The sequence below is a fragment of the Urocampus carinirostris genome, chromosome 1 (assembly GCF_059441175.1).
Source record: "Urocampus carinirostris isolate Australia breed hairy pipefish chromosome 1, RoL_Ucar_1.0, whole genome shotgun sequence".
Classification (NCBI taxonomy): Eukaryota; Metazoa; Chordata; class Actinopteri; order Syngnathiformes; family Syngnathidae; genus Urocampus; species Urocampus carinirostris.
The window spans coordinates 46,314,614-46,339,669 of record NC_142349.1 but is presented as its reverse complement, the minus strand read 5'-3'; the positions used below and the strand labels follow the sequence as shown (position 1 = coordinate 46,339,669).

The 25,056-nt window shown below is 38.6% G+C and overlaps 1 protein-coding gene across 2 annotated transcripts in view; it reads left to right on the top strand.

Annotated features, from left to right (window-relative positions):
• adcy9b (adenylate cyclase 9b) overlaps nt 1–25,056 on the top strand; it is a 59,451-nt gene that overhangs the window by 9,673 nt on the left and 24,722 nt on the right. The window lies entirely within an intron of this gene.

Here is a 25,056-nt window from a genome sequence, read left to right as displayed (position 1 = left end):
CATATACACATTATATACATTACATACATACATTTGTGAAAGCTTCAAAAATATTGTTACCACTCTTTGCTCACTTACATGGGTATGGTCTGCTCCTGCTTTTATATAAATGGGTTGCCAGTTACTTATTATACCTGGCACTGTTGATGTATTACCTGGCATATAAACGGTGATCAATGTTAGTGTCAAGCAGCATTCTTTTTTTCGATGGTTATTTAATTGAATTGAAATGGGAGTTATGCTTTTGTGCAAAATAAGAAAGACAAGCACAGGTGAAAAAATACACGAACAGTGCATTAAGCAGAGCCCGTAGCTAAGAGGAACTGAAGAACAGTGGGGACAAAGATCTATACGAATTCCTTCCAAGTGATTTCATTGACCATGCGTAAGGCCACCGTAGAGACATTATCCTGATGTCGTTATCCATCTTGTGAACACCCTGGACTAAATGAAGGTTTATAAGTCTCCAAGAGCTTACATTTATTTTGTAAGAGGCTGGGTTCACGATTTACAGCAGGGCATGATCGATAACAAGTGTTGAATGGCAGCCCGAATAAGACACCCTCTGAGATAGGTCAGCCAATCCACTCCTTCAGAATAATGAATTAATAAATATATTTATATAACATTATATATATTTATTTAGCTGTTTTTATAGAGAAGAGTGAAGCTGATTATGACGGCGATACGGTTCAGCAGTGTAGTACCTGTTTAATGCAACCACTCACACTCACATAATCCCCACATAAATGAAATCTTACGACACATAGCAGCCAAGTGTCTTGGGGTCGAACTAAATGATATATACAATCTAATAGTTTACAAATCAAAATTGATTACGAAGTTGTGGACTGTCTGCAAAGCTGTGAAGAATATATATCTTGCCTGTTGTATTGAAAATGGCTTTTCTCCTAAATGTAATTGCGCTGTTTTCACTGCACAATTATTAAAAGATTGCACTTACAACTAAGGCCAGTCTTCAAACACTACATCGTTACTAGTTTTGGCTACTTAATTTTTCTTTTCAGTCTTTATCACTTTCTTGTTCATCCTGGAGTGCAATGTTTAATTTCTTTGTAAACGATGTTTACTACATTGTTATCAATGATGATAACGACTATGCTATTCCAGTGTTGGAATGTAAACATAGCGGACGTCTAGCTAGCAGCTACCACAAACGTGTGACCATGTAGCCAATAAGATGACGGCCCAACATCTAAGCGTACTAAATGCATAATTCAAATCACATTACCTGTTACAAAATTATCTGAATAAACTTTGCAGTGTCACTTTGCTGGATTGGGAGTAAATCCATCGTTTCATTTTACCCTCAAAATCCATTCAGTTTTATTACCCTTTTTTTAAAGGGGTGTGGATGTAGGTTTTATTGGTGTTATTGGGAAGGAAGAGAAACAGATGTACAGTGCTGACTTTGACAGATGATGGATTGGGTTGACTGCGTTCAGGGTCCTTGTACAGCTTCACCTGCCAGAAACATTCAGTCCACTGACAGTCACTCACACACATGAGCACACACTCGTGATTCTAGAACCGTGTTCTTGGCCCGCCCAGTGCAATAGCTGTAGCAACAGACAGTTATAGGAGCTGAAAGGACAACTCTTACTCGGGAATAAAGGATGACTTTATTCATTTGAAAGCAGGTTAATTTGTATTTTGACGTTCTGTATACAGCATTCAATTAATTGCTTAGAAAATAAGGGTGGGTTTACTTATTTTTACCTGCCTAAGTATCAGGCTACTTAGTAAGCCGTATCACCCGTGAGACAGAAGGTGATACGAAGAAAACTATACAGAGACCCCTCGCTACTTTGCACTTCAGTTATCGCTGGTTCTCTGCTTCAATGATTTTGGATTGAATTGTCTTTATTGTGATATTAACGAATCGTGCATTGTGTTCAGAGCAGACAGCACACAGCAAATGGTATCACGAGGGAAGGTCTGGGAGGGCTTTTTGTGTTGGGTTGGCGTGTTTGTCTGTGTCCCTGACTGATGTATGCTGTCAGTCAAAGAGCAGGACGGGCACCCAGGTCATTATGCTCTGAGAATGGATACGGATTTTTCTGCGTCTAACTTTACAGTATTGGCTAATAGTGTTTCGCCTTTTTTTAAAACAATATCTACCGCAATTGAATCATATTCATAATGATAGTGATATTCATACTTACAGCATTCTTTACCATGGCCAATCCCATTTGACAGCAAACAGACTGTTCAGAAAAACAAATTAACTTCCCACAATGCCTTTTTCTTCAATCAGTTCATACTCCCATGATCTTTGTTAATACTTTGCAAGTCGGCAATACAAAAACTAGTGCTGTGATGAGATAAAACCCAATTCCCTGTTAAGTGTGGTCCATTGGATAGGATTGGCTCGCTCATTGGTGCAATCTGGGTTCGATTCCCGTTGCATCAAATGTCTTGCAATCGTGATCTGTAGTATATTTTTTCATTTCTTTGTGCAGTGCTAGCTCTTACTGGAGTTTTAATTCAAGGTGCCTTGTAATCCGGTGTGCATTATATATGAGAAACATATCACAACAGACGTTATTTTGGTTGAGTGCTGTTTAATCCGGTGTGCCTTATAGTGCGGAAATCCGGTACATTTTGGATACATAGTTCTCATATGGCTCACGATTTCTTTTTATACAGAACTTAAAAAAGAACTTTTTTTAATCAAGTAAAAAGAGGCCATGAGGGTATCTGGCATGCTTTGAGACCATCAAACCTGGAAAGTGTGAAAGAAATTATGAACAAATCTGCTGATCCAACATCGCTATCTCCCTGGTACACCTAATACCCGGAAGGTGTACAAGCCGGCAAAGTTTCCTTTCGGCCTTGAAAATGCTGTCATCACTGTCATGACTCATTGACGCATCCTAAGCTTTTCTCCTTTTGTGACAAAGGGCGCAGAAAATGTCACTGTAAACATACGCACACTAGCTTTTACTGATAGTGATGGATTGCTCTGGCTCTTGAGGTGACACGCACACACTTTTATAGATGCTCAGCCGCACCGATTCACCTGCAAGCTTTTACTTATATTCTGCACTGAGATGCCAATTCCTACACAGGCAGCCCCACCCTGGCCATGTTTGCAGCTTCTGTGACTCATTAATGTGCACGGCAGGAAGTGCGGGCGCATATGTGAGTGCGGCTGTGTGTGTGATAAATGGCTCTGTGAATTATGAATCAGGAGAGATGACAGGTGGCAGGGGGGCGCCGTTCCCCCCCAGAAGCCCACTTGCTCACTCGCCAAGCACTGATCGACAGTGTTGGAAATAATGCTGTTATGAAGAACGCAATAACGTAACAGCGTTATTTTTTCGTAAACAGGGTAATCTAACTAATTATTTCTCTGCCAGTACAACGCCGTTACCAATACTGTCAAAAGCGTTACGTTACTTTGAATTAACTGAAGAATCTACCAGTTGAGCGAGTCTACTCTGATCTGTTTATTTTTCATCCCTGTACGTTCAGGTTCGAGAATAGCGCCCTTAGGAGCCAAAATGTATGTCTGTCATTCATTGTTATTCTTGTTTTGCCATGCGGTGGCGCTTGTTCATTTAGTGTCAAGTCATGTTTTTTTGTATAGCCCTTATCACAGGGAGTCTCAAAGGGCTGTACAGACAATACGCAGACATCATTAACATGAAATGTAGGTAATAACAGAATGTCTGGTTGACCGCTTCCTGAGGTCAACATCATTCATAAGCATGTGAATATAAGTGTGTTTTAAGCCTAGATTTAAACTCTTCCACTGAGGTTGCAGATCGAATTTTAGAAAGAAGAGCATTCCATTTTTTTGGGCTCTCTGTCCATTTGACTTTGAGACCCCTGACTTAGGTGATTTGCAAATTGTAAACCGTGAACTCGTTTGTGAACTTGTAGGCAAGCACGAGAATGTTTTGTCTTCCTGTTTATTCAAGTTGTGGTGTATAATGGTAGCAATGCTTATATTGTCAGGCAGGTATCTGACCCCGAACGGCAAAAGTTAATTTGACTGCTACGCGAATGCGACACTACGTGAAAGCTGATTTGTTGTTAACCCTTAATTTGAGTGTTTTCTTCTTGAGGTACAAGCTAGTTGATGTGAGGTTAAAGAAGCTTCTGCTCCTCCATTACAATCACTAGTTTTAGAAGGGGTAATATAGTCTTATTGGCCTATTGGCATGATGTAAAAAATACAGACTGGCTCAGATGTCTCAGGTTATTAGATTTACACTGCAGTGTTAAACACACTTTGTTGTGTATTTTATTGTTGAGCTGTGTACTTAAGATGTGAAAGAACTACTGAAGCATCATTAGGTCGGGTAGAGTTCGACTGACGCGTTTGTGTGGCGTTATTTTACCTGACATGATTGGGGAAATAAATATAGTTGACATTGAGTGATCTAAAGTAAAGACGCTTGGAGTCGTCTGATTAACTAAAACAATAGTCTTTATTTACTATATGTACTTTAAATGCCGAATAGAAGAGAAACACAATTCCAAGAAATAAAAAAGTGTAGCGTAGCATAGTGGTCAAATCGTTAGCCCTTCCGTGGTCAGATACTTGTCTGACCATGCAAACTTTCCGCCCTCTATACAAATGAATCTGCACCACCCCATGAACTAAACAAGAATAACATTCAATGACAGACATACATTTTGGCTCCTACTTGACCAGTTGTCTGTCTTAAGTCTGTACTGCACTACATAATACAGTAACATCTATCGTTCAAATATTACACCATTTTTCTTTAAAGTAAAAAAAAAAAAAAAGTCAAATTTCATGGACTTGTAATTCCATATATGCATTGCAATTCTGCTTTCGGTTTTTCTATCTTCAAATTAGCGGATATTATCAGTTCAAATCAGAATTCTGCCTGGACCTTGTTCTAAGAACTTTAACTCACTGCACCCCATACCCAGAAGCAGTGCCGCCGAAAAATCCCTTTTAAAAAAAAGAGAGAAACAGAAGATAAAACAATCAAAAAAATAAAGCTGAGCTTGGAACAATAATTAAATATTTTTTTCATCTGCTACGAATGAAACGTTAAAAAACAGCTTCATGCTGTTTGTCACTTCAAATCTTCCCTAATACCAAAAGTGCTTTTTTTTCTTTTTTTTTACCGTTGCACTTTAAAAAAAATCTGAACTGTCATGGTTAATGCACCACAAAAATCCCTGCTGTCTTTGCTGCCGTTAATTGTGATGTCTTTTAGTGACTGCTGAAAAAAACCTTAGTGACATGTTAACATTGCGCAATTGCCCTCCTGTGTCTCCTTCTAGCTGTCAGCTGCTTCTTTATCCGCAAAGCTGATAACCCAACCTCAATTTTTGCCCATCTCTTCTTTTCCGCCATGCTTACTCCCTGCCTCAGCCCTCGTTCTCTGTTCTCCGATTATAAACGTCAACATACGCCTTGTATACAAGAAGAAAAACCTTGAATAGGTCTTGGCAGCACAAAAACTGAACAGTATAAGTAAATAGTGGTGGGTTGGCAGCAGTGGTGGGCCGGATAGGCCTTTTTTGGTGGCCTAAAAAATGTCCAAGCCGTGTGATGTTAATTATATTTTGTTCCTGAATAACTATTAAATAATTCCAAATTGTCTGTCAGCATCCTTTCATTGCTTTTCCCCTGGTTGCGCTTCTCCCAGATGTGTGCTTTCTCGCTACAGTTTAACTGTACGGGTCAGGTGCATCGACATTTCGTTCTGTGTGCATTGTTACAAAGAATGACAATAAAAGTAAATTCTATTCTATTCTATTCATATAAAACATTTAACCAGCCATTACTTGGGACTTGATTTCTGCCAGTCAGAAATCTACCGGGAGTCCTTCACAAAAATATGTTTGTTTAGCCAATCCGATTCAGAGTTGGCATGTGAGTAACTGCTAGCTGGCCTTGGGAAACGTCAGTCATTTCACAAACCATGATTGGATAGGGGACGGTAACAGTAGTATCACAACGGAAACGTGAAGAAAAAAATTCCAGTTTCCAGTGATTCTGTCTAACAGACTTTTTCAGCTTTATTTCGAATGAAAACATGCCAGAAATTCGACAAGGTAGTTTCGACTGCCAGGAGTAGCTCTGATGTCGATAGTAAATAACTTCTTAATGGGACTGACACGCACAGATAATCTGTACGACAGAGTAACTGAAATATTTTGAGGACAGGAAGGATGAGGGATTTTGTACACAAATAAGAAATATTTTTGGTGAATAAAATGTGGCTATATTCTGAAATAATGTCTCAAATGTAAGCAGTTATTGTTGCTTTTTGTGAATGTTTCACACCTGTAGCTGCAGTATGTTTTGGAGCCATAAGATAATTATTGAAGGTTAGATTAATTCAGAAGTAGCTGTACTAAAGGTTTAGGTGTGAAACGCACGACCTTTTACTGGTAAATAGAAATATTATAACGTGTATTACCGATTGGTGGTTCTCTTATTATGTAAAATATCTGACATTGATGCCCCAGTACTAATATTTGGTATCTGTAGTGCTCATCCCTCGGATGGATCAAAAGTTGTATTTTTTCTTCTCAATTTACCATGTATGCAGTTTCATCATGGCTAATTAGATACCATACAACAATAAGGGTCACCTCCAAAGCTTGTGCAGTGCAAGCTCTTTTCAACGGTTGAGTAGCCACCCATGTACTGTTTGGAAGTCATCAGGTTCAGTTGTATCCAACTATTCAGATGAAGAGCCTTGATGTGAGGCACTGATCGTATTTTCCAGCCCGCTTTAACTGCTCTCTGGTCGTATACGATCAAAAGCTTACTGTGCTGACGGCTGCGGTGAGTTATATGTGGAGGTTGTGTGCAAGCAATGTAAAATTATGTTGGCTGTATAATCAGCCGAATTTTTCGCGTGCAAAAAGAAGCCACTGTGACGGAATGAAACAAAATTATCAGGTACATTTAGAGGTACTAAAATGTAACTCGTGCCCTTTAAGACACTTTTGTTATTAAATACTTTCACTTGCCTGACTTTATTCCGAAGTATGAATTGTGAAAGGTTGATGCTTATTATTCAGTTAACGCAACCAAAGTTGATAAAACGCTGAATCTTAGAACCATCTGTGAGGTCTTAAAAGAATTTGAACTACAATTGCTGTGATCCATTAGAAATGTGTCCGCTTTAAGATGTGAATCCATTTTTGTGTGGCATTTCCCTTTTTGGTAGGATCATTGGCACATGAAAATAGAAAACCCTTTGGTAAGACTCATTCCAAATGGACACTAAAATCCTGAGAAGGGGGTAAGAACAACCCAAATTTGGGGGTTTCATTTGTGTATGGTTGGGTTTTTTTCTGGCATTTTTACCTCAAGAATTACCTACCTGATTGCTTTTAAAAATTGTGATCTTGGTCAAACTTGTTCTGACCTGAGAGAGTAGAATGTCTTTCTGCGAGGGCTGCTGAATCAGCAAAACCAAAAATGAAGATTCAGCTTTTTTGGGGGGCAGTTTACTCATTTTGGGTAACCTACCCGACCATCTTATAAGATGGCGTTTATATTCAATGTTGTTCTGACCAGGGAGAGTGGAATATCTATCTGGAAAAATTTCAGGGTCAGCGACACTAAATATACGGAGTCGACTTTTAGGGGGCATTCTTTCACATATAGGTTAACTCTTCTTTCTCTCTGAAAAACATTGAGTTTTAGAGAATGTTGTTCCAGCCTAGAAAGGGGAATGTCTTTCTGGAAAGTGGAAAGTCAGTTTTTTCTGGGCCTTTTTACCTCTAGGGTGACCTACCTCACTGCCATAAAAGATGGTGTTGATATTATATGTCGTTCTGACCTGGGAGTGTGGAATGTTCTTTTGGGGAAAAGTGCCGGTTCAACCACCTACGTTGATTTTCAATGTCACTCTGGTCTGGAAGAGAGGCTTGTCTTTTGGGAAGAAATGCTCAGTCAACAAGACCAAAAGTGCTGCGTCAGCTTGGATGGACAGACACACAAACAAACAAACAAAGCCAAATATACAGATTTAGATCCCGAACGAAAACATTATCACCAACATCACTTTGGTGATAATAAGGAGTATGCATAAATTGGATTTCACCTGACCCCACTGCAACTTGCTTTGGAAAATGAGGCATGATGACTTTGTAATGACTCAAATTATGGCTGGCTTAGTTTAGAGAAGAGAACTTGATTTATTGCTGTTTATTTCACCCCTCCCAAAAAGTCTGGCTGGGGAATGTCTTGCAGTGTAATGGATTAATTATCCAGTGACAAATCAAAGCTCCAGTCCCTTCTGCAGTCTTGTTTTACACTAATGAGGAATAACATTAAGTGGGAAATGGGCAAAGCTGGCTACTATTTCTTGTTAATAGGTTGCCAATGCAGGCAAGTGCCAACAAGTTGGATGCATCCTTTTTTTCCAGCTGTATTACCCTATGCTATTTTTAGAACATCATTAACCACCAGTGTGTTAAATAAGCAATACCAGAAAGCATGTGGGTGTGGTTATTATTAAAATCTATGTTAGGAGTCTATCTAACCATCTTTTTATTCACCTCACAAAGGTTTCAGATCATGAAACCAATTTTAATATCACACAAAGACGACCTAAAATGCAGTTTCCATTTTTTAGGGCGCAAAATAAAATCAAAACCTATATGGCCCTCTGTAAAAAGGAATTGCCCCCTGAACAAAATAATGAGCTGGGCCACATTTGGCAGTGATAGAAGAAATCAATTGTTTGCCATATATCGTGATCAGTCTTTCCACAACGCTGTAGAGTAATTTTGTCCCACTGTTCTTTGCAAATTTGTTTTAAATCTGCCATAATGGAGGGTGTTCTAGCATGAAACGTTTGAGGTCACACCACAGAATCTCAATTTTAAGCCGCACTTTGACTTGGCCACTCTAGAATCGTAGTTTTTTTTGTTTGTTTTTTAGCCATTCAGATGCGGTGTGTTTTGGATTAATGTCCTTCTGCGTGAACCTGGAGCGCTTAAGTTTGAGGGCATGAACGGTTGGCCAGACATTCTTCTTTGGAATCTTCTGTTAAACACCAGAATTAATTATTCCGTCAGCCAAAGTAAGTGGTCCTGGTCCTTTAGCAGGAAAGCGTCCCCAGACCCTCACACTGCCACCACCATGTTTTACTGCTGGCATAATGTGTCAAATGCTTTGCCATTTTTACGGCATTTGTAACGGACTAAACATGTTCCAAAAAGTTTCCTTTTTGCCTCATCATTCCACAAAATGTTTCTCCAAAGATCTAGAGGATAATCAAGATGCTTTTTGGCAAATATAAGACGACTTTTTGTGTTCTTTTGTGACAGCAGTGGGTTTTGCCTAGGAACTCTCCCATAGATGTCATTTCCGACCAGGGTCTTTATTATTGTGGAGTCAAGAACAGGACTGCAGTTCCTTGGATGTTCTTTTGTAACCTCCTGGATGAGCCGTTATCACACTCTTGGAGTAATCTTAAGGTGATCAACCACTCTTGGATAGGTTTTCCACTGTTCCTAGTTTTCTCCATTTGTGAATAATGTCTCTGACAGGGGTTAGCTGGAGCCCCACAGGTTTGGAAAAAGCTTTGTGACATTTTCCAGACAGATAGATTTCAATTACGTTTTTTTCTAATTTCTTCTGGAAACAGATTTAATTTATGTGATTTCTTGATTCTACGCAGGTGGTGGCAATCAATTGTGGGTGTGGCCTATGCAATTGAAACTCAGCTTTGCAAAAACGGTGCTTAGACCCAGTTAGTGTGTGTGTGTGTGTGTGTGTGTGTGTGTGTACCTTAATAAATGGAATCAACATTTAGAAACTGCATTTTATATTTCCCTAAATATAGAAAAATGATAAATATGCTCAAAACACAGAATTCAGGAAGAGGGCAGATACTTTTTTATGACACTGTACATATTTTGAGGTGTGAAATTATTTACATTTTACCATTTTCTAGAGACTTTTTATTGGCTGACTCCATATACAATACTACATCCATATACAGTAGATCTTTACCGTCACCAGGAGGAACAGCACGTAATTGAATTGAGCAAAACATGTTTCTATGTTTTAATATATTCTATTTTTATTTTTTTAGGCATGATACAATGGTATGGAGATTTCTTTTTAAGATAATTTAAAAGACAGTTTCATCAATCAAATATTACAAAAAATATACTCAAAATTCAACACCCAGAGTCAAATTTTCTCATACACATTTTTAATTTGTTTGATCATCTTTTTGCAATTTACTGTTTAGTTACATATATTTTTGCTTTAAAACGCTTTGTTCGAGCCCTCAAATTTCTTTTGGTTGTAATTTCCTGTGGTACTTTAGTATTAAGGGACCAGCCTGGTCCCCATCACAGATATGCATCTTTTCCAATTTTACTTGCAAATATTCACTGCAGTAAATGTATTCCTCCTACTTGATGTAGATTAGTGATTGACTATGGTTGGTTTGGGCTTTCGGCATCACCGTAGGGCGCCATCATAAATTGAAGCTGCCCTGTGCACATTAATGTCAAATTTTAAGTGCCTTTCTTAATCCATGAGTAAATTTGTCGCAATTGGGAATTAATTCTCCACAGACTGCACTTTTCCATTTATATATTGGCAGTTATTTATTCGTTTGGACAACTCAGGGAAAATATATGCAATTACAAGCCTCACTGACTAACGCTATAACCTTTCATTTCTATAACAAATAGAAAGTGCTTCTGACTGGCTTGTGCTGCATGCACAGAATTAAACTAATATGAGGAAGATGCAATTGGTGGTGGCGGAAGGGGTTTTGCATTAACATTCAGATGAACGTACATGGTGAAGGGGTTTCACACAAATGGAGAAGTCAAATGAGATTCAGTAAGCAAGTGGTATGAGTTTTCAGGATAATGTCAGTAATTGCAATACTTCTCAGTGAAAAGCTTTTTAAGATGACCGGGTAACGAGGTCACTGGATATCGAGGGCAGATGAGACTCCAAAGAACAACTAGTACTGTTGAATTTGATGCGTAAAAAACGGTGAGTTGCAGTCAATGTGACTGAGTCTACGTAGCAAAAGGTAACATCGAGGTTAAATAAGGATGTCAGGTGTCTAAAGACTCTTTTCCACTGCATGGTTCCAGCTCGCCATCGCCTCTATCAATCTATCAAATAACAAACTATAAAGCCTTGAAAAAAATGCATGGTCTTATGATGACACAATCGCACTATGTCACATCGCAACACCAATTAGATTTCGGTTTAGAGTGCAGCCCTAGTAGATAGCAAGGAGGAATGGGTAAATGGTCTGCTTTTACATAGCGCTTTTCAGGTCACTGAAAACCTCCCAGAGCGCTTTACATTGTGCTTCACACTTACACACACAATCACGCACTGATAGCAGTGTCAGCCATGCAAGGCTCCTATCTGCTTATCGGGGGCATTAGAGGTTCAGTGTCTTTGCCAAGGACACTTCAACATTTAACTGTAAAAGGCCGGCAATTTAAGCTGCGTCCCTAGATGAGCTCTCTCTGTCTTGAGAGACTGCCGCCACAGGAAGAGCTCCGTGTGTGTCTTTAATCAATTCCTTCGAGTATATCAGTTATGTGTTTATCCAAACAGGCCCAGGTTACACACTGAGTAAGAATTGATTTGAAAAATTATAAACTACTTTATTCTCTTTATGCTCACATACTCATCTGGTGGTGTCACGCCTGACTTTTTCAATGAAAAAAATGTGCCTTGAATCAAAAAAGGTTGAAAAACATTGAACTAGAACGTGTCCTGTCGCATTATGGATAATAAAGCAAGAAATCGGGAGCCAGAATTCCGCAGCCAATGGCTACACATATTTTTGCGGGAATACGTCATGAACTTCTGTGCATAGAGTCCGCTGCAGTGAATCTGTTTGACAAGCCTAGAATTTCAAATATATTTTGTAAATACATTTGTGGTATAATGCATATGCACATTACCAGGCAGTATTATTCTTGCACACTTATGTAAGTTATGTTTATAGTAGAGGCATTTTCCTGCATTATTTATGTAGTAAGAGTACCGGTACATAACTGTAAGCCATCCCTTTACATGCATTATTCAAAGTGACATTATTGGCTAATTTTCCCTTGAAATGTCTATTTACTACTTGACATTCCCTGACAACAGTTTGAGAATTAGGTTGCTCAGCAAGATCAATGTTCCCTCTAAGCTGCGTGTGTGCGCAATTGCACACTACCCAGAGCTTTTCCGCGCACAAGAAAATCCAGCCAGCTCACAAAAATCAGGGCTCGAAATTGCTAATTAAGAAGCGAATTAAGTCAAAGTTACAATGCATGAAGGTAAAAATCAAGGGTTCCCCTGACGTTGTGTTCTAAATGCGGTATTTTGAAGTCAAGGTCGAAGTAGAACAAAGTTGAGTAAAGTCAGTAGAGTTTTTCCAGAACCGGCTTTTTCGGCTCGGCTCACTAATAGGAACCTGCTCTTTCGGGTCCTAAATGGCTCTTCAGGTTGTTTTTGCTTCTTTCATCCCTATATGACCAAATATTATGTAAAATTATGCACAAAATGACTTAAAGGAAGGGGTAATAGAACAAAAAAAGAAAAGATTACCAAAATGAAAAAGTAGTGAAAAGCTGAGAAAAAAAAGAAACAAAAGGAAGAGAGAAAAGAATGAAAAATTGACAAAAAAAGCCAGAAAAAAAGAAAAGAAAGAAACAAAGGAAAAAAAGTAAATAGAGAACACAAAGAAAAAAGTAACTGCTAGAAAAAATAAACACACATTTTTTTAAAGGAATTAAAAAAATAGAAAAAAAACAGGGGACAAAGAGGAAAATGTTTGTGTTGCATTCAAATAATTTCCAATTAAACTAAAAAATGTGATTAAATACAGTTGTATATCATGCAACCGACTAAATAAGCCCCCAAAAATGTTAGTATTATGCGACAAAAGATACCAGGAAAAAAAAGAAATGGAAATATTGTGAAATAATTTTTGTAAAAACAAATGACGTTTGTAGGCCGTACAACCTTCGCAATAATACATGAGTCAATTCATTCAAAAGTGAATTTTTTTTTGCATTGCCGGAAACTCAGCAAAATGTAAAGTGATGTCTTTTGGACATCACTTTACATTGATAATGACTTAGTTGCCACACTTGGGATTGCTGTTGCTCACTGTTGTTTTAAGCGTTGCTCACAGACTTTGTGTGAACGCTCAGACCTGTGGAAAATTAGAGGGAACATTGCTCAAGATACTCATGTCAACTCTCCATGCCTTTTGTTCCATCAGAAATGGCAGTCCCTGAGTGATTTCTTTTGAAAAATGCATATTTATATATTTTATGCCTTCAGATATTGTTATTTTTCTTCTTGTGCATTGCTGCAGTCGTTTCCCTGCCTCTTCCTACATTGCCACTTAAAATGAACCCATGGTGTTCTCTATCATCACTAAACATTACTTTTATTCTGTCATTTCATTTCAACTAGAAAACTAAGCCAATGTCGTATCATAGTGGTAGGACATATAGCTGTTCTTCATCATACAAGGTAAGGATGTCCTTTCCATGCCATCCCAGGCTAAGATGCCAAATGACCAGATGCCCTTTATTCTGTGCCACCTGTTTTACTGGCCTTTTTAGGAAAACGTGGCGTTATGGGATGGTATAGGGAATGGCATGTTTGCTTTTGTGATGACTCAAGTATTTGAAATACACAGTGATCCATTTTATCACATTGTCTATTTAGGGTCAAGAATTATTCGCTTGCGTTGATTCGCATGGTCCACTCATCAGTTTAGCTGTCAATCACCAGCCTCACATAGGTAAACAACCATTCTCACATATGCCCACACTTAAAATTGTTTGTTTTTTTCAACATTTTTTAACTCCATGTCTTTGGTTTAAGAATTAAACCATGTTTGTTTGGATTTATCCCAATGAGCAAGACTGGGCTTAAGTAACTCTCTGCCTAATATACTTAGGATTAACGGTTAGAACTGGAAAAAAATTGATTGTCTTTCAGATCAGTCTCTCCAAGCTCTAGTTTAACCAAACAAGGCACAATAACAACACTATGTTTATAAAATGGATCCATTCTAATTTGACATTGATTTATCCTATTTTAAGCCTCGCGAGTAATTTTTTTCATCACTCTATAATTCCCTTTCAAATAGTTTTAGATTCCGCTAAATTAATCTGTGTGGCATAGATCAACGGCAGAGTTTGCAATCTTTTCTTGCACATCTACTCGAGGCCCATTGGGGCGTACTGTGACCTTGTCAATGATGATATTGTAGCCAACCTTTGTTGTGCACGCTTGTTTAAAACGCTGGGCCCTATTGTCAAAGTACGAAGAGTTTTAAAGGGAAAGGTTATTTATTGTTGCCGCATTGTTAGTCAAGTAGCACTCTGTGTCCTTTAAAGCTCAGAGGTCTCTGCTAATAATCCTCTTCAACTAGCTCATGGTCGTCACAGATGAAAATTTGTGAAAACTTCCATTAATGCCTGGATTATCACTAACATGCCTTTTATAAACGGTAGTAAAAGTACAATTTTAATATTTAGCAATAGAAACATAGGTGTTGATGGGAAGCTGACATTACACGGGGGGAAAAAAGGCTTTTAGGTATAATTATTAATCAATTCCTAACATGTTTAAAATCCCCAAATTCTGTATAAAATTATGTACAAAGCTCATCACAAAAAAATTACCAAATAAATTGCATACCTTTTGAAATGGAAAAAAAGGAAAGTGCATAAAAGAATGGGACACAAACTTCTTTATAAAGAGAGAAAAAAAAGATGAATATTAATACACGGTGCCAATTTATGGAACAACCATAATTATACAATGCAAACAGCACAATCAATGTTTTGATTAAAACATTTTAAATCGCAACTTATAAAACATATAGGAAGTTGGTGTGTAGCACAAAACCAAAATTTCATTCTATATTCAGTTATTTTTTCATGATTCCATGTATCTGTATGTGTTGATTGTTGGTAAGGGACAGATGAGACAAGTTTTACTTCTTTCGGTCCTTTTGAATTGATTTTAAAGAATGAAATAAAAAATAAGAACTAAATTAAAACTAAACTAACATACTTCTGAAATAAACTAAGAATTGATCAATAGATAAAATCGGAATTAGTGTTAAACTTTCTCCCACACTTTGATGAAGCATTCATAGCTTTGTTTGTATCTAGTTGTTTTTAGAGCCAGGGAAAATGTACAGCCTCTTACCACTGCTTTTTATACCAGTTTATCAGGGCTACAAATTACTGCCTGACAGCATTGCAATTGCATCCGCCACCCGGTTAGTTGTAAATAAGAAAGATTGTCCTCGTTACACAGATGCATGCAGATGAACTTGTGTAACCCTAGACATTAAACAACATTAGAACAATTCAGTCATTTTCTAAGAGCTGTCCCAATGGTATAAAGCGAATGGGTAGAAAATTTTTCTTTCTATTCCCACAATTGCAAATCAAATGCAAAGGGTTCAGAGAAGAACTATTTTAAGCAAATTGCATCATTGGAAAAGCACAAATTAAGTCTTCTTTAAAATGATAAAAGCATGCATTTTTTACAAATTTAATATAAACAGCATGTTGAAACTTGTAAAAAAAATCCCTGGCGAGGAGAATTTTTTTTACATTTCTGTAAATAACACTTGATCCGCATGAAATTGTAGTCACACATGAATCTTCCACTTCTGAAACATCGATGGCAAACTAAGCACGGTTGTTGAGACTTAGACCAGTCTCCAAGCACTACCTTGTAAATATTTTTGCCTGTTTATCCTGACATTTATCTTACCCATTTTTTCTCATTAAGGTCTTTTTTGTGTTCAATCTGATGTGCCACTTCTAATTTCTTGTTAAAATTTAATTCTGACAAAAGCTGAGCCATTCAAAATACTATAATACAAATTAAGTTGAGTACTGGTAATTCCTCAGTTACAGGGTAACCTTTGCTTCATTTTGCTTTCCCATGTGTTGCTGACTATATTTTAAATAATTAGAAAGGAATTGACAAATCCAGATTCAACAAACATTTTCTCCCCATTGTATTTGCACTTATTATCCTGTAGGTCAAATGTAGGGGAGGGACCCTGCTTCTCAAAATGATAAATGCATGCATGCCTCCATGTCTCTCTCAGCTCCAGCTCATCAGCCAGCTCTGCGGGAGTCTTATGGTTAGTTGGTTAGGTGGTTGGTTGGCTGGTTGGATCCCTTAACCACTAGGGTGGTAGGGGCACCATTTCCTGCAGTGTGCTTTGGTCAAATACAGCCTGGTGGTTCCTGTTGGGGAAAAGAGATGTAATTTTGTTCTTGAATCCCAATGACCAGGGATCCAGACCTGCTGCTTTTGGTTTTCAAAGCACTTAGAACATGCACTACCATTTATGACTTTGGGGTCGCTCAAAAATGTCCCTATTTTTGAATGATTAGCACTGTTTTTAAAGAAGTTAACATAAAACTAAAAATAAACACACCCTATATGTTTTTAGGGTGACAAATGAATATTTTAGCTGTAAACGTCTGTTTTTGATGCAATATCCGCATAAGTGTATGGAGGCTCATTTCCAGCAAGCTGCGCTGTGTTCTCAATACTCAATTGTCTTTTCTAAAATGCGTCAAAAAGCGAATGCATCACTAGAAAAGCCTTGGGCAATTGTGTGAGCACAGCTGTAAACACTTTAGCTGCTTGGAGAAGCTATAAAACGTACCCTCATTTGAGCTAGTCAAGTATCTGGAGTAGAGGGTAGGCCTTAAGATGTCAATCATTACATTGGGGTTCGTGCCTGGCCAGGCAATGCTAGGCTTCTCTCTCTCTGACTAAATGTAAAATGTCTGTTTTTATATAGCACTTTTCAAGTCAATGAAGACCTCCCAAAGCACTTCTCACACACAGATAGCAGCGTCAGCCATACAAGGCAACTACCTGCTTATCGAGTGCATTAGGTATTCAGTGTCTTGCCCACAGAATTTTCGATATTTAACACGGGGGAGCCGAGAATCGAACCTGTGACCTCTTAATCCAAAGACAAGCGCTTTACCTCCTGAGCTGCCGCCCTGACTTTTTTGCTTTTTCATTATCCACCTGTCATTGTTTCTTTTCTTTGTGGAGAAAAAAGTCAGCGCAAGAGAACCCCCACCCTTCCTTCTTCCAAATAAAATATGAAAATCCGTGATTTCTTGGCGCTCCGTCCCTTAAACCAAGTCAATTTGTCAGGCTCGGGTTGGGCCACGCTTTGATACCTACATTTTTTGGCACCATCTGAAGACCTACAATGGTGAGTACTACTCCCTTCAGAGAACAGCACAGGCTCTAACTAGAGCAGAAAAAGAAGTGGCAAGATGACAAGTACATTGGGGTGTCTAGTTTGAGAAATAGATGCAGGTCCTAAACTAGCAGCTTGGTTAAAAAATAACCACAAAATGCCCTTCTTATTCATCCAGTCTATATTTTGTGATGGATGGCAATACTGTACATTCCCTCCCGTTTTGTCACGCTTTGCTGAATTTCATCATGTTTGTCACATCCTGTCAAGAATGTTTGAAATTTGAAGGTTTGGCATTTTGGGAGCATGTTTGTTGCCTCCACAGTGATACATTCAGCTCCCTAGCCAATTTCTGTTGCAGACTATGTATCAGCACAGGGTCATTGGTTTCCTTTCATAGTACATAAACATACTCGCCAGGGCTCAATACCGGTTTCTTTTTTCCGTTGCGTCTTCTGTCAACAGCTAACTGACTGAGACTAAACCTATTACTTTGTATTCAAAAATACCCTAAAGGGAATAACGTGTAAACACCAGTGGTCGGCCACGAAGGCCTGCAAGGCTTCACGTGCTGACCTAAAAAATATTTGAATCATGAGATGTTGATTGATGCTGTTTTAGTGCTGTGCCTAAATAAAGCAAAAAATGATAAATACAGTTATTCCGAATTGTCAACTTCCTTTTATTGCTTCACAATTGTTTGCACTTCTTTCAGATGTGTATTTTCATATTTAAGCATTTAACCAATCACATTTCAGCCATTACTTGTTGCTAACCTCAGAAATATTCCCAGAGGCCTTCAATATTTTTTGTGAAGCATAAGATCGCTGTCTTTTTATCGCAGGAGTCCGCAACCCAAAATTGTAGCTATAATGGACAAAAAAACAGCCTCAGAAAATTGCAAGTCTTATAATGAATGCACTTGCAAATTGTGAATTTGCTTAATTGCTGTTTAGATTGTCGAGAAAAGTTGTTAAAACCTCACATTGTTTATTTGCTGTTAGTAGTGTCAATAAAATTGTTCAAACCAAAAATCTATACTAGCTGTATTAGCCCACTATCAAAATGACTAAGTTGGATTTAGCGCATCCTGTGGAAAATAATGCATCATGTGACTACTCTGTTGTAAGATTCAAGGCTCTTGTTTAACTTTATATAATAATGTAAGAATTACAATGAATTACAGTACATTTTGTTGCTTTGATAAAAATTAAGAAAAGCTCTAAAGAATTCTAAATTTTGATGTCATTTTTGTTTTTAGGATTAGAAAAACTACACAACATGGAACGTGCATATGTGCCTCTAGGCAACAACAAGAGTGCAATAAAACGCAGCATGCATCAGAAGAAAGAAAATAGCATCAGTTTGAAATTTTTAATTAAATCAAATGAATACAATTTAAGTTTGATGTATGTGCAAAAGTCAGCCAAGTCAGTGTATGGGTAAAATGTAGCAGCGTTCTCCTCTCTCGGCTCCCCGGTGTTAGATATTGAATAATGCACCCTCTTTGGGCCTGAGCAACAAAACACCAATGATATCCCTAAGTGTCGTAAAAAAATACAGTATAATCTGACAAAAATCAGCTACTTTCTCATTTCAAAAGTGCTCATGAAATGATTGTGTTCTGTTTTTAAATTAGGGCTGTAGCAAAAGGTTGAGCTACTCCCTGACGGTGCCCCTTTAAAAGGGCAGGCGCTTGCCCTCCAACAAAGGAAACAAGAGAGAGAGCAAAACAAGCAGAGGAGATATGAGCCGAAGTTGTTTTTATTTAGAAATTCATTCTATATATTTTTAGAACATTAAAATGTTTCTGTGTCATGTTTGTCCTACTACAGCAGGGGTCGGTAACCTTTTTGACCCAAAGAGTCGTAATAGCATATATCTTAAGACATATTTGACCAAACCTACCGAACCCCCGCTCTCCAAACAAAGTCCAATTTTTCAGCGTATTTTATTTTATTGTATGATATTGGATGATTTAATCAAATTAATAAAATTGAATTAGTGCCAGAGCCTTTTTCCCGTATAAACAAATATACCACTTTAAACTTGCCTCCCTCCCGCAATCGTGAAAGGCACATTTTGACCTTCATTGTTTTTCATCAATGATGGTTTCAAAACAAGGTGCAAGAGGAGTTGTTTTGTAAAAAAATTACAAACTATTGCAAACGAGGATACTGACGTATTAACCTTAGGTGCAGACGGCGCTGAGCTTACCCAATCCAAATGCTCTGTGTGCTTCGCTGGCATTTCTGGATCTTTACATTTTTGGGGGTTTCTTTATCATTAAAGCTGTCAACAGTGTAACTAAATTGTTTAATGAGCTTACATATAAATCATTCTTTAACGACACACAGTCAAAACCGGGTCTGTTGGTGAGACACTTAAACTGTAGGCTAGTGCTGGGTATGCTGCTTGGATACTGGACCGAACCATCACATTACAGTGCTATGTAAGCAATGCATTAAATAGACTCGTCTTTGTGTACATCTGAATCGGAACGCTTAGGATGAGATAAGCATATGCATAACTATCTCTAAGTTATATGTACTCACAAAAAGAGCCATATATGGTTTGTAGGTTCCCGACCCATGTACTAAAGAAACCATATTAAAATAAAAATATGTTTCCTCCCCAATCTTTTTCAACTTGTAAAATAATTTGATAAAGCGCCTGAGAGCCGCTGAAGTGCCGCATACAGCTCCTGAGCCGACCCCGGGTTTAGCCAATCAAACTTCGAATTGATTCAAATGGGCCTGAAAGGCCTAGACAAACTAGAGGGTGGAAATTCACCGAAACGATAGCGCCAACCGCCTGCCGTTAACCCGCTCCACTAGCATATACAATATATTTTGTGGTTATAATAGTGTTTTTAACAACCCACAATGAGTAAAGAAATAAAGGAATCGATTTGGTCGCAGAATTACTGTCAAAGCCATTTTTAAGACGGACTTTGTGAGAAAAGCTGTACATCATTAGGAAAGGTAAGACAACGGCAAATGTAACAAACCTTTAGCTACAGGAAAAAGGATTTGTCCGCCACTTTCAGCCCACGAATTACGAGCTTTGCCCGTGGCTCGGCTTTCCCTAAAGATTCACAGCTCAGCGAGCAGGTGTGCAGGGAAATGGAATTCCATAAGGAAAAGGTGATAAAAGGGAAATCTTGAAAAAAACTTCATTTTGGGGGGGGCAAACTGGATCTTTCATTTCGGGGACATGAGAATCCTTTATATAAAAGCTCACTAAATAATGTGTGTTCAGTGTTCAGATACCTTATGATGAATCCACAGAACAAACTGTAAATACGCCAAAACAGTGGAAGAGAACTTAAAGTTATTTGATTGGGTGAGCTGGAGGGATGGGTGGAGCTATGCAAAAACTGCAAGCACTCGCTCCCCGTAATTGTAACATATTTAAAACTGAATATTTTGTTGTATCTATTTCTCTTTTTTAACATTGTCAGACACCTTAAAACGTCATGCACAAAAGGCTTTTACATATTGCTGAGTGGAAGTTAATTTTTTTTTGTGTATCAATTGTTATTTTTGGGGGGGTTGCAGGTCTACCTCAGATCATGTGCAATGTTGTGTGTTTTGATTTCTTCATTTTGTTACCTTTTAATTATGTTTGATATCTCGCATATTTGTGGAATGCTGTGTTGTAGTTTGTCATCATGTGTCTTTGTATTCTGACATTGAAGATTGGTTAAAGCAGCATCTGGTTTTGTCAACTTTCACCCTTACCTGTCTTTCCCTCTCCTCCCTATCTTCACACTCTAACATCAGGTTTCCCTCCTCTTACTCACTCTCACATTCTCTATCCAGGGTGCTTAAAATCTTCGTGTTTTAATGTTGTGTTATCAAGGATTTAAATTTGCTAGAATTTTGGGTGAAGGGAGAGTAAATGCTTGAAAGGGTTGTCATGATTCTCAGAAGTCTGCTTAAAAATGACGCTGACACCGTTTTCTGGTGGTCTTGCTTTGCCCGTTGCATTTTTTCCCTCGAGATTAACGGCAGCCGGGATTAATATTGCATTGTTCTATGAAGCGTCATCGCCACCTACGAGTCCACCCAAGATCACGGGTGCATGCTAAACGTAAACAGACACTATGAAATGTGTTTTAGAGCAAGGATTACATATCAATTATGGACACTTATTATGGGCTATATACAAATAAAGTAGTGTTTCCCACCTTTATGGGGAAGGATTTGTTTCAAAAACAAATATTTTCATGATTTACTCAAGATCTTAAAATGGAATGTCATAAATGTACACGCAAGATTAAAAATCGCATATGTAAATCTCCGATATATTTGTGGTTCTGCAAAATACATGATTCACACCATATTTCTTCGTTTAATCGAACTGGAAAAAATTGTAGAACTGGCTTTGAAAGTCTTTTCAAAGTGAGTCAAGTCAAGTCAAGTCATTTTTATTTGTATAGCCCTTAATCACAATTAGTCTCTAAGGGCTTCACAAGTTATTACATATAAGAAAGTGCTTGAATCTAGCCATGAAAAGGGTGTATACGAACCCTGTCTATCCTCCCAACTTCCCTATCTCATCCCTTCTTCCTGCCCGTGCCTATCTTTCTTTCCCTCTTTCTCTCTCTTTTTCTCTCTCTCCCCCATCCTCCTTCCCTAATCTGTATCTGAGTCTTTCCCATTTTCTTCTAAGAGGAAAATTGAGGTGACTAGCAGAAAGTGGTTAAAATGATCAACCAGCTTTTACATATACAGTGGAACCTCGGTTCTCGACCATAATCCGTTCAAGAACCCTGTTCAAAAACCGATTTGTTCAATCACCGAAATCATTGTTCCCATTAAAAATGATGTAAATCGTTTTAATCCGTTCCAACTCCCTGAATGTTTACCCTGAATGTTTAACGTAAACATGAAGGTAACCCAGGCTAATCGTACGTCCGTGTTATTGTAATCTTCCCTACGAAAGATTACGCTTACATGAACGTGTAAAAAATAAAAAAATCAGGTCGTTTACAAGTCATTTAGCACCCGGGTCTCCACAACAAGTGGTGAGCGGTTCATTGGAAAGGGGGCTCCGTTCCAACACCCTGAAAGTTGGGCTCCGTTCTAACACTCTGAATGTTTACCTTGAATGTTCAACGTAAACATAAAGCTAACCCAGGCTAATCGTACATTCGCGTTATCGTAATGTTTCGTATGAAAGATTACGCTAACATGAACGTGTAAAAATTTAAAAAAAGAGGATAAAGAATAGAATTATGAATAGGGTTACTTACCTTTGTGGTGGTCAGCAGAAGGCGCAGGTGGACAGTGGGGTATTCTCTAGCAAGATTAGACACTCGCACACCTCCTTCATATTTTGCTATTATTTCTTTCTTAAATGCAATAGTTGTACGCACTACTTTTCTTTTTTCACCTCTAGCAACTTTGGTGCTTGCACTGACTTTCTTCGGAGGCATAAATAGGGGCTAAAACACTTCGTACACCTATATTAAAAGCGAAAGCAAAACGAAGCATGTCCGCACGCGATAACAGTTGGTCACAAAAAGAGCGATCTACACCCGTACGCCACTCAGCATCGCACCCTAGCGTACTCTCGCATTACCGGCGTTCGAACTCCGTTTTTTTTTTGACCAAACAGCGAAGCAAGAATTTCTCGAAATTTTTGGTCGGACTCCGATTTGTTCGAACTGAGAGGCGTTTGAAAACCGAGGTTCCACTGTACTCTTTTTCAGCAATGAGTAGCTGTATGTTTCATGAAAACAGTCTGTTAGTTGTATTTTTGGCAGTCTAAGCATTGCCAAAGTAGCAAAACTATCATTTTACAATGCTGCCAGAGCTTCACGTCTACTTCGCTATTGCGGCTCACTTAGGCAAAGGATTAGCTCTTTGGTGCTGCCATCCACCTCCTTCACTTCTAGAGTCTTTATCCTTCTAGATACAGTATTGACTTTGCTTCTACAGTACACTCCCACTTGCTGCAAGGTTAATGAGATGTGTAGGTGGATGAAGGAAGAAGAGAATCTATGTGAGTACCGCTGCTCATCCATATTTTGTAGCTTCTTGTTGCTTCCTTACTTATTTGAGTAGCTGCTCATGGATGTGTATGTAGTTGTGTCTTCAAAAAATACCAGCTTTGTGCATTTACTGCTTATATATAGATGCTGAGTCTATTTGAATCTTAGGGGGGAAGCTTTTCATGGGCACAGGATGTTTTTATATGTTCCCAGAACCTTGGGATTTAATGTACAGATATATTGACATAGGATTTGTGACCCTTCTGCTGTAATGGCACAACTACACACAGATGTTTTCGTCATAAACCCAGAAAAAGCCTAATTGAGTGGATTTAGAGTTGCTTACATTAAACCTGTGTCTCAATGTACTGAAGCATTTATATTCAATAGGAGATTGTGTGTATGTGCACAGGATCACCTTTCTATTATAAATCCTCTTTTGTAATACTATTGGGAAATTTTTGTTTTGTTATATTGTTATTTTGTCTTACAAACTTCATGTTCGTAAATAATTTGATTCTACTTTCTAGAGCTTTTTCCCCTCAACTACTACAAAAACTGAATTGAAGCAATGCTTTAGACATAAAATGTAGTGTATGAAGTCTATTTTCCAAAATTCATATAGTTTTTAATATCTTAGCGGGTGTGTGTTTTTTTTTGTCTATGCTCCTTTCTATAAAACCACTGTAGTTGTCATGCCATAGTAACATGATACATGTCACTTGCCCAGCCAACTATATATTTGATATCAGTTTCTTGCATGATAAAACGATGGCTCCCCAAAAATCCTATCTTCACTGCGGCTAAACATTGCTAAAGTCCTTTACTCTTGATCTTGGACACACAGTTAATTTGCAATGAGGAAGAACACAGTAATTCAGCACTTATTTATTAGCCACATTTGGTTACAAAAGTTTCCTTTTTCCATCGATCTTTGGTATGTGCTTGAGGTAACAAGATTCTCAGTATGGCGATGTACATTATCATTTATTATAAAGCCTAAAGAGCTTTGCTGACAAACTTTGATTTAGCGTATTCTAAATGTTTGCATTAGTGAAAATTAATTGTCTTCAAATTCATCCATCCATCCATTTTGTTCTGCTTACCTGCGGTCGGGTCCTGGGGGCAGCAGCCTCAGCAGGGAAGCCCAGACCTCCCTTTCCCTAGCGCTTTAATCCAGCTCATACGACGGGACCCAGAGGAGTTTCCTGGCCAGTCTAGAGACAGAGCCTCTCCAGCGTGTCCTGGGTTGTCCCCAGTGCCTCCCGTCAGTTGGACATGCCCGTAACACCTTCCGAGGGATGGGTCCAAGCGGCATTCTTAACAGATGCGTGAGCCACCTCAACTGGCTCCTCTTAATGAGGAGCAGCGGCTCTACACTGGGTCCCTCCCGGATGACCGAGCTTTTTCACCCCCTCTCTACGGGAGAGCCCAGGCACCCTGCTTGCATCCGGGATCTTGTTATTATGGTCATGACCCATAGGTGAGGGTAGGAACGTTGATCAACCGATGTATCCATTTGGGGAGGATCTCGTCCCCACCTGGAAAGAGCATGCCACCCATTTCCGGCTGAGAACCATGGTCTTAGACTAGGAGGTCCTGATCTTCATCCCAGCAGCTTCACCCTCTGCTGTGAACCGCTCCAGTGAAAGCTGAAAGTCACAGCTTGATGAAGCCAACAACACCACATCATCTGTGAAAAGCAGCGATGCAATGCTGAGGCTTCCAAACCGGACCCCCACCACGCGAATGCTGTCAGCAGCTTTCCACCTCCACTATACGGTGTTGATGGCAAAACACTTTCAA